Raw genomic sequence first — 17,348 nt, forward strand, 5'->3', positions numbered from 1 at the left:
TATTCTGGCCCAGTGGGTAGGAAACTGTTGGCCCAGTTCTTGCTCAGGAGATCTGTCCTGAGCAGTCCAGGCAGGCCCTGGAATGAGCCCATGGCTATTCTCAGGGAATTCAAAGGTTCTGGGTACCTAGACTGTAGTCTAATGAGAGGGCATGGGCACCAGACTGTCATGTCCCCGTGAACTTCTTGCCCTTTAAAAGAGGCACAGCCCCAAAGATGGTCAGAGAGGGGCCATCTAAATGACAGGTACAATACTGGTGGGAACCCATTTTGCATGGGTCTAAGGGTGGCTGCTGCTGCTAAGTCACTTCAGTCGTGTCCAACTCTGTGTGACCCCATAGACAGCAGCCCACCAGGCTCCCGTCCCTGGGATTCTCCAGGCAAGAACACGGGAATGGGTTGCCATTTCCTTCTCCAATGCATGAAAGTGAAGTCGCTCAGTCGTGTCCGACCCTTAGCAGCCCCATGGACTGCAGCCCACCAGGCTCCTCCGTCCATGGGATTCTCCAGGCAAAAGTACTGGAGTGGGGTGCCATTGCTTTCTCCGTACAGCAGCTTAACCTACCCTAATTAGTGCTTTGGGTTTTCTGCGTTGATAATTCTACAATTTGATAGTCATTTGTTTAATCTGGTAACAAACTCCCAAACTGTCTTCTGAAATGACTGTACCATTTTGCATTTCCACCAACAGTGAACTGGAGCACCTGTTGTTTCACATCCTCATCAGCATTCAGCATGCCAGTGTTTTAGATTTTGACCATTCTAATAGCTGTGTAGAGATATCTCACTGTTGTTCCCTAATTCCATTTTGATACTCTGCGTTCTAGTTGAAAGCTATCTTTGCCTTGAGAATCTTTAAATGCCCTAGAATTAATTATGTATTCTACTTTCTCTACTGCCATGTACTAAGAAGCAGAATTATTGTCTATTTTATTATTTAAGGGTGAAAATGAATTAAAACTATGAGACTTAAGAAAAACCCAAGGGTAATCTGGTGGCTCATTTGGACATCTTGGAAACTGGTTAGGTAGGTTTTGAGATCCTTTTGTATAAGAAAATACACATGAAGCAAAAACCAGGTAATAGTCAAGAGACTTTAATTTTAGGAAGGATTGTATGATAGAAAAAATAATGGCCTTCCATAGATACCTACTTTAATCTCTAGAACTTGTGAATATATTATTTTTCATGGCAAGAGATTTTGTGGATGTGATTAAATCAAGGATATCCAGGTAGCGAGATAGCCTAGACTATCCTTGTGGGTCCAATGTTATCACAGGGTCCTTGTAAAGGGAGGCAGGTAGGACATATCAGACAGAAGATGTAAGGACAAGAGCAAGGTCAGGGAGAAAATAACACTGCTGGCTTTGAAGGTAGAGGAAGGGGTCAGCAGCCAAGGAATACAGCTTACCTCTAGAAGCTAGAAAAAAGAATGGATTCTCCCACAGAGCACAGAGAATGAATGCAGCCTAGAAGATTCCTTTTAGACTTTTGGCCAGCAGAACTGTAAGTGAATAAATTTATATTATTTTAAACCACTAAGTTTGTGGTAATTTGTTACAGCCAGTAATGGGCGGTTTTTACCCACAACATTTCTGTCACCAAACGTGTGGGTTTTCTAAGCCAAGCAATTCTCCAATTTTCTGTGGACACCAACTGAGTGTCCCACAGTTCAGTTCAGTTCAGTCGCTCAGTTGTGTCTGACTCTTTGTGACCCCATGAATCGCAGCACACCAGGCCTCCCTGTCCATCACCAACTCCCGGAGTTCACCCAAACTCATGTCCATCGAGTCGGTGATGCCATCCAGCCACTCATCCTCTGTCGTCCCCTTCTCCTCCTGCCCCCAATCCCTCCCAGGATTGGGGACAGGGTCTTTTCAGGGTCTTTTCCAATGAATCAGTTCTTCGAATGAGGTGGCCGAAGTATTGGAGTTTCAGCCTCAGCATTAGTCCTTCCAATGATCACCCAGGACTGATCTCCTTTAGGATGGACTGGTTGGATCTCCTTGCAGTCCAAGGGGCTCTCAAGAGTCTTCTCCAACACCACAGTTCAAAAGCATCAATTCTTCGGTGCTCAGCTTTCTTCACAGTCCATACATGACCACTGGAAAACCATAGCCTTGACTAGAACCTTTGTCGGCAAAATAATATCTCTGCTTTTGAATATGCTATCTAGGTTGGTCATAACTTTCCTTCCAAGGAGTAAGCGTCTTTTAATTTCATGGCTGCAGTCACCATCTGCAGTGATATTGGAACCCCAAAATATAGTCTGACACTGTTTCCACTGTTTCCCCATCTATTTCCCATGAGGTGATGGGACCAGATGCCATGATCTTCATTTTCTGAATGTTGAGCTTTAAGCCAACTTTTTCACTCTCCTCTTTTACTTTCAATAAGAGGCTTTTTAGTTCCTCTTCATTTTCTGCCATAAGGGTGGTGTCATCTGCATATCTGAGGATATTGATATTTCTCCTGACAGTCTTGATTCCAGCTGTGCTCCTTCCAGCCCAGCGTTTCTCATGATGTACTCTGCATAGAAGTTAAATAAGCAGGGTGACAATATACAGCCTTGACGTACTCCTTTTCCTATTTGGAACCAGTCTATTGTTCCATGTCCACTTCTAACTGTTGCTTCCTGACCTGCATACAAATTTCTCAAGAGGCAGATCAGGTGGTCTGGGATTCCCATCTCTTTCAGAATTTTCCACAGTTTATTGTGATCCACACAGTCAAAGGCTTTGGCATAGTCAATAAAGCAGAAATAGATGTTTTTCTGGAACTCTCTTGCTTTTTCCATGATCCAGCGGATGTTGGAAATTTGATCTCTGGTTCCTTTGCCTTTTCTAATACCAGCTTGAACATCTGGAAGTTCACAGTTCACGTATTGCTGAAGCCTGGCTTGGAGAATTTTGAGCATTACTTTACTAGCATGTGAGATGAGTGCAATTGTGCGGTAGTTTGAGCATTCTTTGGCATTACCTTTCTTTGGGATTGGAATGAAAACTGACCTTTTCCAGTCCTGTGGCCACTGCTGAGTTTTCCAAATCTGCTGGCATTTTGAGTGCAGCACTTTCGCAGCATCATCTTTCAGGATTTGAAATAGCTCCACTGGAATTCCATCACCTCCACTAGCTTTGTTCGTAATGATGCTTTCTAAGGCTCACTTGACTTCACATTCCAGGATGTCTGGCTCTAGGTCAGTGATCACACCATCGTGATTATCTGGGTCGTGAAGATCTTTTTTGTGCAGTTCTCTGTATATTCTTGCCATCTCTTCTTAATATCTTCTGCATCTGTTAAGTCCATACCATTTCTGTCCTTTATTGAGCCTATCTTTGCATGAAATCTTCACTTGGTATCTCTAATTTTCTTGAAGAGATCTCTAGTCTTTCCCATTCTGTTGTTTCCTCTGTTTCTTTTCATTGATTGCCGAGGAAGGCTTTCTTATCTCTCCTTGGTATTCTTTAGAACTCTGCATTCAAATGGGAATATCTTTCCTTTTCTCCTTTGCTTTTCACTTCTCTTCTTTTCACAGCTATTTGTAAAGCCTCCTCAGAGAGCCATTTTGCTTTTTTGCATTTCTTTACAGTTTAGTTCCGTTCTGACACTACCCAGAGTTAGTACATACCCCACGGGGTAAGGGTTCACACCAACAAGACTACTCCAACTCCAGACACCAGTCTCAAGTCGGAGCTACCAGTACTTCAGACAAGCTGACTATAAATTGTGGATTCTTGTGACCCCCTTGCCAGGTTCAATAATTTGATGGAATGGCTCACAGAGCTCAAGAAAGCACTTTACTACCACTATTATTTATTACAGGGGACATTCTAACACATAGTAATGAACAGGCAGATAAAGAGGTACCCAGAGCAAGGTCTGGAAGGATCCTCAGCACAGGAGCTTCTGTTCCCATGCATTGACATGTGTCACCTTCCTGGAACAGGCATGTATTTACCATGTGCAGTAACCATTCTGGGTAGTGAAAGGTCTTAGACCTAGCTGAATCAGTTTTAAGAAAAATGATGCAGCAAAAGTGATGGGATATCACTTCTGAGATTGGGTTAACAAGGATGTCAACTTGAGCTCCCTCCTTCTCCAGCTGTCTCTTGCTTACTCTGATGACGTCAGCTGCGTGTTGTGAGCTGCGTTACAGAGAGGCACATGTGAAAAGAACTGAGGGCAGCCTCTCATCATTCAGTGAGAATCTAAGGCCCTCAATTTAGTACCTCACCAAGGACTGAATCCCCCTTGGATGCTTCCTTCAAGTCTTAAGATGAGACCATAGCCCATACCTTGAGCATAGCCTTGAAGCATAGACTGTGGCAGATACCTAGTTAAGCTGTTCCCATGTTCCACACTCACAGAAACTGTGAACTAATAACATTTATTAAATGGTATTTAATTCATTATTAATTTGTTATTAATATATTATTTAGTATATATTGTTTAATAAATAAATAAGCCCCCCAAACTATTATGTAATAGTTTTGTTACATAGCAGTGGGGAATCAACATAAATAGATAAGAAGTGTTACATTCCTATGGCTGCGCTAATAAGTTACCACCAACTTGGTGGCTTAAAACAACTGAAATTTGTTCTCTCAAAATTCTGGAGGTCCAGAGTCAAAGTCTTAGTCCCTGGGCTGAACTCAAGGTGTTAGTAGGGCTGCACTCTCTCTGGAGGCTCTAGAGGAGAATCCTCTCCTGCCTCTTCCGGCTTCTGACAGCTGCTGACATTCTTTGCCTTATGACCACATCACTCCAGTCTTCAAGGCCAGCACCTGTAAGTCTCTCTGCTCCATCTTCATATTGGCTTCTCCTCGTTCCCACTCTGTAAGTGTGTATGTGTGTGTGTGAAATTTCTCTCTGCCTCCTTCTTATAAGGATACCTTTGCCTGCATTTAGATAATCTAGATGAACTCCCCATCTCAAGATTTACCACAGAAGGATAATGTTTACAGGTTCCAGGTTTTCAGATGTGGATATCTTTCAAGGGAATACTATTTAAAAATTTATTTATTTTAAATTGAAGGATGATTGCTGTACAATGTTGTGTTGGTTTCTGCCATGCATCAACATGGATCAACCATAGGTATACATATGTCCCCTCCCTCTTAAAACTCCTTCTCACCTCCCACTCCATCCCACCCCTCTAGTTTGTCATAGAACACCAGGTTGAACTCCCTGCATTATACACCAACTTCCCATTACTATCTATTAATATTTTACATATGATAATGTACATATTTCAATGCTACTTTCTCAATTTGTCTCACCCTTTCCTGCTTGGGGGAACATTTTTCAGCCTGCCACAAATAGCTAACATTTTAAAACACTTATTTTGCTCTAGATAACTATGGTAAACACTTTACATGTATTTTCATCTATACGAATTATCACTACTCTTTTTATATACAAAGAAACTGAGTCTCAGAGAGTTTAGATGACTTGTCTCAGGTCATACAGCCAGCAAGTGATGAAGCCAGAGTGAACCGTGCAGTCTGAGATCGGAGCTCATCTATCTAATGGTATGTTGTATTACCTCTCCATAGTTTCATATGTATTTCTGTGTGCTCAGTTGCCATCATGTCTGACTCTTTGCGACTCTGTGGACAGTAGCCCACCACACTCAGACTGTGTCCATGGGATTTCCCAGGCAAGGATACTGGAGTGGGTTGCCATTTCTTTAACCTGAATAATTAGGAAAGGGTATATTCATTTCATGGCATATAATATGTTCAGTGAGTTCTTATTAATGGTGTGTTTTGTGATATCATTTTAATTCTCAAGTTAAAAGAATTTTGGTTATTTTGGAATTTTCAGTTATTTTTAAGGAAAGACAGTTAAACTGGGAGGACCTTATCTAACATTTAGAATCAAGATCTTTTGCCTAGAGAATATAGACCAAATAAATAGCCTTCCTTAGAGAATGGATCCCAGACGGGGTCTATTCCTCTTTGGTATGCCACATTTACATAAACCCAGTCTCTGATGTGGGGGCTCTGAAGAGCTGGAATAGCCAAACTGTACCCTGTGTGCCAGGGAATTCCCTGGTGGCTCAGTGGTAAAGACTCTGCCTGCCTACTCAGGAGACACGAGTTCTATTCTGGGTCAGGAAGATCCCCTGGAGAAGGAAATGGCAACCCACTACAGTATTCTTGCCTGGAGAATCCCATGGACAGAGGGGCCTGCCAGGCTACAGTCCATGGGTTCTCTAGCCAGACACAACTTATTGACCAAACAACAACAACCATCCTATGTGCCCCGCTCTAGGAGAACTGATTGCTTTGAGTGCTTAGAGGCACTTCTTCATAACCAGTTTTGGATGGATTTATTTTAGCTTTCTTTGGAAAAGTGCATCTAGAGACGAAATTTAAATGAATATAGAGAGAAGTGATTCTTGTGTTGATCAAAGTTCAGAATGAGAATGTGTAATGTATACCAAATTAGGTTCTGCTTAGCATTTACTATGCTGTGCCTTTAACAATTTACTGATTTTTTTGTGTGTGTATTTCCTGTTAGTCTAAAAATTCAAATCACACAGGCACTTCAGCTCTGTGTAGATTTAAAGTTTAGGCTGTGACTCTCTTTTCTACAGAGCTCTTCTTGGAAGGAGATTCCACATTTAAGGAAGTAATGCTGTCAGAGGCTTTGAAGCTATTTCTTGAGCTTTTGTTTTTATTGCCACTGCACTAATGATGGCAGGGCCATCCCTTCCCCTGTGTGACATGCTTGAGCAGGTGTGCAGATGGTTAAAGGACTAGGGGGATGGGACTCAGGTGGCAGATGGTGGTGCCTTGTCATGGTTCCAACTACACTTTGAACATTCTGTCCCTCCTCTGACATGCATCACTTCAGGTGGTAACCTCATTTGGAGGTGAATTGTTCTTTGCTGTTTGTGTGTGTGTGTGTGTGTGTTCGAGTTGACCTCATACCTGGCACTGTGTGAAATGTATTGGCCTAGATTCTGCTCCAGAGATGATAGAGGCCTATTAGTATTTACTGTGTCCTCTTTCATATTGATTTTTAGAACAGAACCTGAAGAGATCTTCTAGTTTTACCGAGATTACCTAGTCACCGGCACTCTTCTATTAACCTTCATCTGGTTTTCTCTCCAAGGACAGATGCTTCATGAAAAAAAGGAGTTCCAGAGTCAAATTATGGAAGAAAGGGCAAATGCAGTTAGAAAATGTTGATTCCTTTCCTCCCCCCATCACCTCTGTAGCCAGCGTGTTGTTAACTACACCTTCTTTTCTGCACCTCCCTGAATATAGCCCTAGTGGGTGTTTCTGGCGTGCTGATAGGTTCTCCCCTTAAGTCAGCTCTCCTCTTGGCCTGAAGTAATTTTCAGCACTCTGGGAGCTTCCCTGGGTTCCTTGCAGGTGATACTCAGAAGCCATGGGAGTGTTCACGTCCTCAGCCCTCCATCTTTGGGAAGTTGGACTTGATAAATGCCCCAAACCAACCCACCCTCTGCAGAATAATTCTGAAGCCACATCATAGTTTCTTAGAGAGTTTCCAGCAGAACTGAGCTCTAAACAGAGCAAATGCTCAGAGCAGTGACCTACTAACATAAGCTGCATGGTGTTTCCCATTTCCCTATTTCATTTTTCCCTGTCTCATTTGTGTTTCCTATTTCTGTCTCTGACACAAACTACCTACACTCAAGTCCTTATCTGAGAGTCTGCTTTTGGAAGACTGCACCTCTGGATAGTCCTATGCATATCCAGTTTGAGAGGTTTTTGAGTAGAGAAATTTATTTAGTCCTGTTCCCTAAACTTGCCATTCCATTCCACATTTTTTTTAACTCTAAAATTCTGTGTATCTAATTTTTTTGCAATATCATTCCTGAATTTGGCTGCTGGAGATATCTCAGAGAGGTATTGCTTAATAGTGGCCCTTGAAGGAGCCCACAGATTCCTTTTTACAGTTCATTTTTGTCTTGAGTCCCCTTGGCAGAAGCCTCAAGGTCACAGGTCTACAAGGGACCTTAGAGTCTATTTAACTCATTTTATCAAGAGAGAAAATAAGACCGAGGGTGATGGGCTGTCATTTGGCTCAGTCATCTGCAATTTCATAGGACATGTGCAAATTATCTAGCCCAAAGTTTAGTAAACTAGCTTATGGGCACAACTCAGCCTGCAGCCTGTTTTTGTACAGCCTACAGGCTAAGAACCGCTATTAACATTTTTAAGTGGTTGAAAAATTTTTGAAAATACTATTTCATGATAATGAAAATTAATATAAAATTCTAACTTCAATATCTATAAAGTTTTATTGGAATATGGGCACATCCTTTGGTTTATGTCACTAAACCAACAGCTGTTTTACTGCTACAATGGCAGAGGTGAGTAGTTGTGACACAGATGGTCTAACCCACAAGCCTGAGATATTTACTATCTGATTCTCTGCAGAAAAAATTTTCCAGTTCCTGTTTTAGCTTCTCAGGACATGATGAAGAGAATTGCAGATGTCAGCGTGCACACAGGCATAAATTAATAGAACGTAGTGGAGAGGTCAGAGTTGTGAGTTGTGGGTGAGAATCCTGTTCTGTGCGGTGTTCTTAACAAGCCTTGTTGGATTTTGGACAAATGACAACACATATTTAAACATCCATTTCCTCATTTATGAAATGAAGGGACTAGACCGAAGAGTTCTTAAATCCCCTAATAATCTATTTTCTCTTAGTTTGTCTATTCCGGATCCATTAATCACTGTGCTAGACTCACGGTCACAGTTGTGACATCTCCCCTACGACACAGCTTTCACAGGTGTGCAAAAATCATATTATAAACTTTCCAGTGAATCTCGAGTCCATTCCCCAGCTACTTCCTTTATCTAAATCTCACACAAATCCAAGAATTCTCCTGCCATATTGCCTAAGGCCAGGCACCAGGCAACTAGAGACCACCCCTATAGAGCAGAGGGCACCAATATTATGAAAACTAGCCAATTTTAGACCATTTCCCCCTTCCCTGCCTTGCCTTTCCCATAGAAAACACAATCAAGGCTCTAGGCTACGTTTTCCTCTCCTTCCTGCTTGTACCCGCTGGTGTTTCCCCATGTGCCTCTCATTTCTGGGGAATTGTAACAAGAAACTCTTTTTCAGTGACATGGACCTTTCTGTATCATTACTCAATCACCTTTATAAATTAAGACTTGTGCACAAATTGCTTAAGCACAAATAACGTATAATTCTGTGTGGTTATCTCAGAGTTTAATGTATATATAATTCTAGAACATGATTTGTTCCTGATATTCAGCCTAAGCCAGTCTTTCTTTATTGCAGCTCAGTTCCATTGCTCCTCATCCATGAGCTGTAGGAAAGTGAGCACATAGGCTGCATCCTTGCCACACAGGGAGCCTTTGGCTATTTCTAAAGTTCATATGACTTATTGGTAAGTCTGTGGTTTGCTGCCTCATAAATCAAAAGCTTAGATTAAGAAACACTTTCTCATCACATTATATGGTTTTGCATTCGTCTTTCCTCCTTACACTGCTCTGAGTCCTGGAAACACTAGGCTTTCCTACTTAGCCTGGTATGAGCTGTGCTATATATATTTTTTAAGTGCTTACTTTAGTTATGTCAGGTATGATTGATTCTGTTTTTTCCAGAAAGTTGTTTGTCTTTTGGTAGCTCCTATCACTGTGGGTGTTGTCATCTTTCTTTCAGGGATTCTCTCTCCTGTGTCGCCCTCAGAAATCAAGGTCAGTTAGGACTTATAGGGGTGTCCTGGTGGCACAGATGAGTAAACTAGACCAGGTATGACACAATCGGGGTGATGGGGACTACGGTGAACAAAGGGCCACATGCCATTGACTCAGCTCTTATTTCTCACCTTTGAGCAATTACTGTCACATGAGAATTCTGTCCAGTGGTGACAAAACTTTTCAAAGAGAAGTCCCAAATCTAGAATTTTAGATGGCATCTCTAGAATTTACAATACGTGAAAATGAGAGGGAAAAAAAAAAAGTTTGAGTCAAATGAAATGCAACTCAATTTGAATGGGCCTGTGAGCCATCACTTTGCTATGTTTGATCTGTGATAAATGGGAAAATCCTTCCAGACTCATTCCAGACTCATTCTTGCTTCAACTAAGTCACTGGACCCGGAACCTATGACTGCTGAACTCTTAGCTTTTGTCAACACTTGTCTCATATGCCATGAGATCCTAGGATCCAGCTCCTTGCTATTTCAAGGGTAAATCAGGCAATCTAATGACCTCATTCATTCTAACAGGCACTTTTGCTAGGATCCTTCCTTCCTTCTCCATTAAGATGTATGTTTTATGAATGAAATTATAGGGATAATATTCTTGTAGCTCTTTTCTATAATTGAGGATTTTAAACATGTAAAAGGGTCAGAAGTCCATAGTCAGCCAGAGGGGGATATATAGGCACAATGGTAAGTGGTACTTTGTGTTACCTCCCTAATCACAGGTATTAGCAAGCTGTCAGTGTCCAGGGCCAGGTCTGAAAATAATCTGGACTTGCATCATTGTGCCTGTGGTTGCCTTTTATCAGTATCAGCATCAGGTATGGGCTGACTTACAGAGGACCGTTAACCAACTTTTGTCAGTTCTCCCTTAAAGTTAAGGGTGCTTCTGCTGTTGATAGGCACTGTGTTTTTGAAGGTTGTTTGTGTATGCACCTAGTAATCGGAGAAGGCAATGGCACCCCACTCCAGTACTCTTGCTGGAAAATCCCATGGACGGAGGAACCTGGTGGGCTGCAGTTCATGGGGTCCCTAGGAGTCGGACACGACTGAGCGACTTCACTTTCACTTTTCACTTTCATGCATTGGAGAAGGAAATGGCAACCCACTCCAGTGTTCTTGCCTGGAGAATCCCAGGGACGGGGGAGCCTGGTGGGCTGCCGTCTATGGGGTTGCACAGAGTCGGACATGACTGAAGCGAATTAGCAGCAGCAGCATGCTCAATGGCACCCCACTCCAGTCCTCTTGCCTGGAAAATCCCATGGATGGAGGAGCCTGGTAGGCTGCAGTCTATGGGGTCGCTCAGAGTCGGACACGACTGAGCGACTTCACTTTCACTTTTCACTTTCATGCATTGGAGAAGGAAATGGCAACCCACTCCAGTGATCTTGCCTGGAGAATCCCAGGGATGGGGGAGCCTGGTGGGCTGCTGTCTCAGGGGTCGCACAGAGTCAGACACGACTGAAGTGACTTAGCAGCAGCAGCAGCAGCATGCTTAATAAGATCCCCCTGAGCTTTTAAAACATTTAAGTGGAAGATTTAGATTGCACAAATAGAAGAGGCAGCTGGTGAGACTTGGTCATATGACAGGTGGAGGGGATATTTTGAGGTTTAGAAGCCCAAACCAGACTTTCTGTTCTTCTCTGCCCATTGGCCTAGAAGGCACCCACATTAAACCCACCAAGTTTTATTCAGTGAAACCAGTGAAATGTCTGCTGTTCCCATCTTCTTAGACTGCCAGCAGCACTTAACAAGAATCCAATGAGCGAGCGCCTCAGATGGCTAGTTGACCAGCTCTCTACCCCAGCTCCCTCTCAGGAATAATAAGGTTTTTTGCCAGGATTGTACACATCCAACAGCCCAGCGTGAGTCATTCTTTTGCCCCAGGGTCGGTTAAGATTGAATCAGTGAGTTGAGGAAAAAAAAAACAGAACAGTGATTTGATTTCTTTTATTCCCCCTGGGAAGTAGGTTGAGGATAAGGATGAGGACAAACTCATTTATTTTACATGCTTATTTGCAGCATTAATATATAGTCTCCTTCCACGAGTAATGTTTTGAGCACTGTGTACAGCTCTATCACTAATGATAGGGAAGTGGGAACTGTTTCATTTCCTTTCGGGTAATTCTTTTGAGGCTAGCACCACCGTGTGGATAAAGGGGATGCAGACATCTTTGGCTTGTGTAACAGGCCAGCACTGTGCCTCTGGCAACATGATCTGGTATCTTCTCTCCTATTCCATCTCTTCTGAGTCATCACAGAACAGCATAGTGATAGGGATATTTTTTGCAGCAGTGTTATACAGTGCTGAACTCTCAGGATTCTGTGCTTCCACAAAGTGACTGAACTTGCAGGAAGATGACAGAAAAGATTCATAGAGCAGATTTGTATCAGGCAGAGTGTAAATTAGACCCCTAGTTTGGGATTAGCCACTGGACTCTAAAGTGGATGGTGCCAATTTGGACTCTGTAAGAAACACCAGGGTCTGTTCTGAGGCAACTTTCTGACATTTATTACCCAAGAGGGGCAGACTGAATCAGAGGAAAGGAGAAGACATAAAATTTGGTGGTGGGATACAAAAGAATTTTACCAAACCACAGTGGTTTGCCTCTTGGATGAGAACATGAGGTGCAGCTCCTCTCCTGACTCTTATGGTAGAATGAAGAGGAGAGAAGAATACAGAGCAGTTCTACTGACTGTGGCTTTAAGTCCTGCAAGCAGGGTGGGAGTGGCTGGCAAAGAGAGGAGAAAGATGTATACCTCCATAGCGGCCTTTCCTGTGTGCTGGCACCAAGGTCCCTGGAGGCCTGCTGCTCCCTGAGGGGTTGTTTCTTCATTTCCAAATTGACTTGTATGTGTGTGTTGGGATTGGGGTCTAACAGATAAAGGTAGGGAAAGCAGTTGCTTATAAAGAACTAGCCCCATTTAACTCCTAATAGATCACCCTTCCAGTCTTTTTCTTTGTTTAGTTTCCCAACTCCAAAGAGAAAAATTTTACTAACACTTAAAATGGGGAGTTGTGATTGTAGAAATTTCAGGGAGTCAAGAAAAACAATCAGGATATGCTAACATTCCTGTCTTCGATGAACTATTAAAGTGATAGGAAATGTATAGAACTGTCCTTGCCACCCACCACTCACTATTGCCTTTATATATCCCCTTTGGTGTATACTCAGTTGTACAGTTGTGTCCAACTCTTTGCCACCCCCTGGACTATAGCCCACCAGACTCCTCTGTGCATAGGATTTCTCAGACAAGAATACTGGAGTGGGTTGCCATTTCCTACTCCAGAGGATCTTTGCATCCCAAGGATCGAACCTGAGCTTCTTGCATCTCCTGCATTGGCAGGTGGATTCTTTACCACTGAGCCACCTGGGAAACCCGTATCTCTCTTTTACTCTTTTCCATAACTGACCTGGCTCCTACAGCTGTAAACATTAATATATCTGGGATTTCAGATTGAAACAGCTTCTTGTGGCTGAGTATGGATTAATGCCAGTCTGGTGGGGGCTTTCAAGGGACATGTTATGGAACTTTCCTCTGTAGAAAGCCATTTTTCAAACTTAAGTATGACCAGGAAGCTGGGTGGGCTAGCTGATATGTAAAGTGCAGATTTAGGTTCACATTAAGATTAGAACAGAGATAAATTAATTAGAGAATAGAAAAATAGAAAAATCAATGAAATAAAAAGTTAGTTCTTTAGAAAGGTCAACAAAATTGACAAACTTTTAGTTAGATGACTGAAAAAAAAAAAAAAGGGAACAGATAATTGCTGATATTACCACTGATGCTACAGAAATAAAAAGTATTATAAGAGGATACTATTAACAATTGTATGCCAACAAATTGGATAGTCTGGATGAAATGGACAAATTCTAGAAACATAAAACCTATCAAGACTGAATCATGAAGAAATAAAAAACCTGTTCTTAGAATAGATCTTTAACAAGTAAGGAGACTGAATCAGTAATCAAAAATCTCCCAAAAAGGAAGAGGCCTGGATCTGATGGTTTCACTGTTGAATTTTAACAAATACTTGAAGAAGAATGAATGCTAATCCTTCTCAAACTTTTCCAAAAATTGAGGAGGAGGGAAAAGTCCTAACTCATTCTATGAGGCCAGCTTTCCCCTGATATCAAAAAGCCAGACAAAGGCAATATAAGAAAATGCCATTCATAACTTCATTGAAACCCCTAGCAAAACCCTAGTGAGTGATTTTCTTTTAGGAGTAAAAATATTCAAAGACTCATCCTGAAATTCATGTGGAATTTCAAGGTACAGTGAATAGCCAGAACAATCTTGAAAAAAGAAGAACGTAGTTGAAGGACTCACACCTCCTGATGTGAAGACTTACACAAAGTTATGGTATTCAAAACGGTGTGGTACCGGCATGGAGACATGCATATATACCAATGCACCAGAATAGAGATTCCTGAAATAAACCCTTCCTTATATACTCAAATGATCTTCAACATGGATGTTAAAACCATTCAGTGGGGAAGTTCAGTCTTTTCAACAAATGGTACTGTGAAAACTACTTATCCACATGGAAAAGAATGAAGGTGGACCCTTACCTAGCATCATAAGCAAAATTAAATCAAAATGGATCAAAGACCTAAACATAAAACTATTGAATTCATAGAAGAAAACATGAAATTATAAAACTCTAAGAAGAAAATATATGAAGAAATCTCCTTGATATTAATCTCTTTGGAGAGAACCTTGAGGAAAGAAGAGAGGTAGAAGTTTCTTCTACAATCTAGATGTCACCAGGAGCCACCACTATCTTTGATGCTGGCTTAGATTGCTTTTCCTACCATCCTCCACGTTTCATGTTCTATGTTTTAGTTATTTTTCTGAGGATTTCTGCAAATGTTTTCTCCTACTTCTTTATTCTATAATTTATGGCTGCTTCTTTGTTTCTGACTCAGCATTGACTCAAACTGAAGAGATAACAGCTTCTTTTCTGCCAAAATTCACTTGTAAGGGTTAACAAAAGGCAACTTGTACAGGCAAATATCTATAACCATATCTGGTAGCGTTTACTGGCCAGTGAAGTAAGCATGTAAGAGCAAATATTGCAGCACCACTTATTAGAAAATGCTCTAAAATTGAATATCAACTTTTCTTCTCTTCTGATAGTCCCTTGGTCCATTTCCACCAGCTTGGTTGGATTTCAGTGTCTCATCATTTTGTTCAGCTTTCTCTCCTTGCTTCTTCTTCTCTCAGATGTGACAAAAAATTCGTGTATTATTATGAAAAGCATTTCAGTTTTAGCACTTATCACTCCCTCACAATTCACACTTTGCATAACTCAGGGTTTATTAATGTGCCCTGCTAAAAAAAGGTTCATGCATACCAAGTGTCACCCTTTCTTCTTTCCACTTTCCCTGATAGGAGCAGGGAGAGAAATATGGCAGTTAATTTCGCCAGAGCTAAGAATTATGCTTTTACCTTACAAGACTGGAGGGTACAGTTGATTTTGATTTTAAACAACAATTGCAGCAGCATCTTCACTATATTATTTCCTGACTGTAAAGAGTTGGGAAATGCTAGTTTCCCAGAAGGGCCACTGAAAAATGCTCAAGAGATCTAGTTTTATCCTGATTCTGTCACTAACTAGTTATGTGATTTTGGGTAAAGTGCCTCACTGAGTCGGAATGACTAATTCCTAAATTCCTTGCCAATTTTATAAATCCGTAATTTGTCTGAGAGTCTCCCAGATTCTTCCATAAATGTAGCCATGGCTGGGATTTCCCACTTCACAGGTGGGTGAACATCCCACCATGCTGGACTATGCCTTAGCCTTTCATCGGCCAGCTGTCAGGTCAATGTCTGCTGTTAGAAACAACAGAGGTATTAGAGGCCAAACTTTGGGTCCAGACACAGGCGCAAATTCTGTTTTTTTTTCAACTCAAAACTCTGGTTTTTCTGTTTGCTCTCAAAACTGGCTATTTGTAAACTAGGTAGGTTGTATTTAATACAGTGATGTTCATGAAATACTTAGTAAGGGGCCTTGTACATAATAAGTACTTAATAAGGAATTCATGATCATGAACATCATGTCTGTTATAAAGGGGCTGAGTAAATGTCATGACAAACTCTTTCTGAGTCTGCTGAGATATCTTAAGGCTTCTGGTAGAATGTTTCTCTTCTCAAGGGGCAGAAGTTGCAGAAAAGTCTGGAAAGTGCTTGGAAGGGAAGTTATGCACCTTGAAGCCTCCTTTGGAGTGTGTCACTGAGCCCTTGTGTTTTGAGGGTTGAGTCTTCAGAACAACCTCCTGACCTCCAGATAGGTGGATTTCCTAAGAGTAGGCTCACTTCCCAGACTGCAGGGATGGAAGTAAGGCTGATGGTAGCAGAAACTGGAATCAATCTTAATCCTCTAGGAACTTAACCTTGGAAGTATGTCTGGATACTTGAAAGGAACAAGAAAGGTACAAAGTATGAAAGGTACAAGAGGTGCAGCTTGAGCTCTGGCACCAGGTCCTAAGCATGGTCACCCTTGACACTGAAAAATGAGATGTAACTGTTAGCAAAATATACCATGTCAACAAGATTTTAGATTATATATATATAACCATGCATCCTAGGCTTCCCTTGTAGCTTAGTTGGTAAAGAATCTGCCTGCAATGCAGGAGACCTGGGTTCAATTCCTGGGTCAGGAAGATCCCCTGGAGAAGGAAATGGCAACCCACTCCAGTATTCTTGCCTGGAGAATCCCATGGACAAAGGAATCTAGCAGGTTACAAGAGTTGGACACGACTGAGTGACTAAGCGCACAACCATACAACCTGGTTTGCTGAGACAGTCCTGTCTGATTTCTCTTGTCCTGACATAATTCTTAAGAGTATCCTTTCCTATTATCAGATATGTCTCCATTGAGATAATTAATTACTTAGTCAACCTGTGTAGGACACATTTCCAACAGTGACATCGTGTGGCCTCAAGAAGCAATGACAGTGAACCAAAGAGTTAAAGTTCATTCCCTGCTGGTGTGGAAGTCAGTGACCCCTTTGTGCTCTTGGACTTCAGAACTGTCAAGGCTCCTGATCATTTAGGAGGGTGGGGAAGTTCAAGAGGAAGCTTAAGTATATCCTGTCAATAAGGCATGTACATGGTTCAACAATTAATTGGAAGTGGTGGCTCCATGGTAAAGAATCTGCCTGCAATGCAGGAGATATGAGTTTGATTCCGGGGTTGGGAAGATCCCCTGGAGGAGGAAATGGCAACCCACTCCAGTATTCTTGCCTAGAAAAATCCCATGGACAGAGGAGTCCGGTGGGCTACAGTCCATAGGGTTGCAAAGAGTCAGACATGACTGAAGCTACTGAGCACGACTTGACCATATTTAGGTAATCCCAAGTTTGTGAAGCAGTTAATATGCCATGCACTATTTACTTTATAGCATCCTTGCTTACTTCAGCTTTGGAGATCTGGGTTTTCACATATTTGTATTGAGCTCTTTGCAATAGTTGATCTCAAATTATGATCTTGAAAAGCTATAGTTTTTACTGTTAGGAAGACACATGAAGTGAGCTACAGCTTTGAGTTTAATTGCCAAAGTTGTGTGTTTATGTGTAAGGCTAAAACTAGTGATTAAGTCAACGTCTGCTTTTGCCTCCAGTATC

General features: G+C 41.8%; 1 long non-coding RNA gene across 6 annotated transcripts in view; it reads left to right on the forward strand.

The window, feature by feature from the left end:
- LOC147364790 (uncharacterized) overlaps positions 1 to 17,348 on the forward strand; it is a 438,829-nt gene that overhangs the window by 46,739 nt on the left and 374,742 nt on the right. Inside the window, exon 1 of one of the 6 annotated variants that reach the window (XR_015133716.1) lies at positions 9,294 to 9,400. The exons of the other annotated variants lie outside the window; for them this stretch is intronic. This is a non-coding gene — a long non-coding RNA (uncharacterized LOC147364790). Of the gene's footprint in view, positions 1 to 9,293; positions 9,401 to 17,348 lie in introns of those variants that run through there. 6 annotated transcript variants of the gene reach the window in all.

Source organism: Bos grunniens, chromosome 10 (assembly GCF_055505025.1).
Source record: "Bos grunniens cultivar Pamir isolate PY7600 chromosome 10, Bosgru_T2T1.0, whole genome shotgun sequence".
Taxonomy (NCBI): domain Eukaryota; kingdom Metazoa; phylum Chordata; class Mammalia; order Artiodactyla; family Bovidae; genus Bos; species Bos grunniens.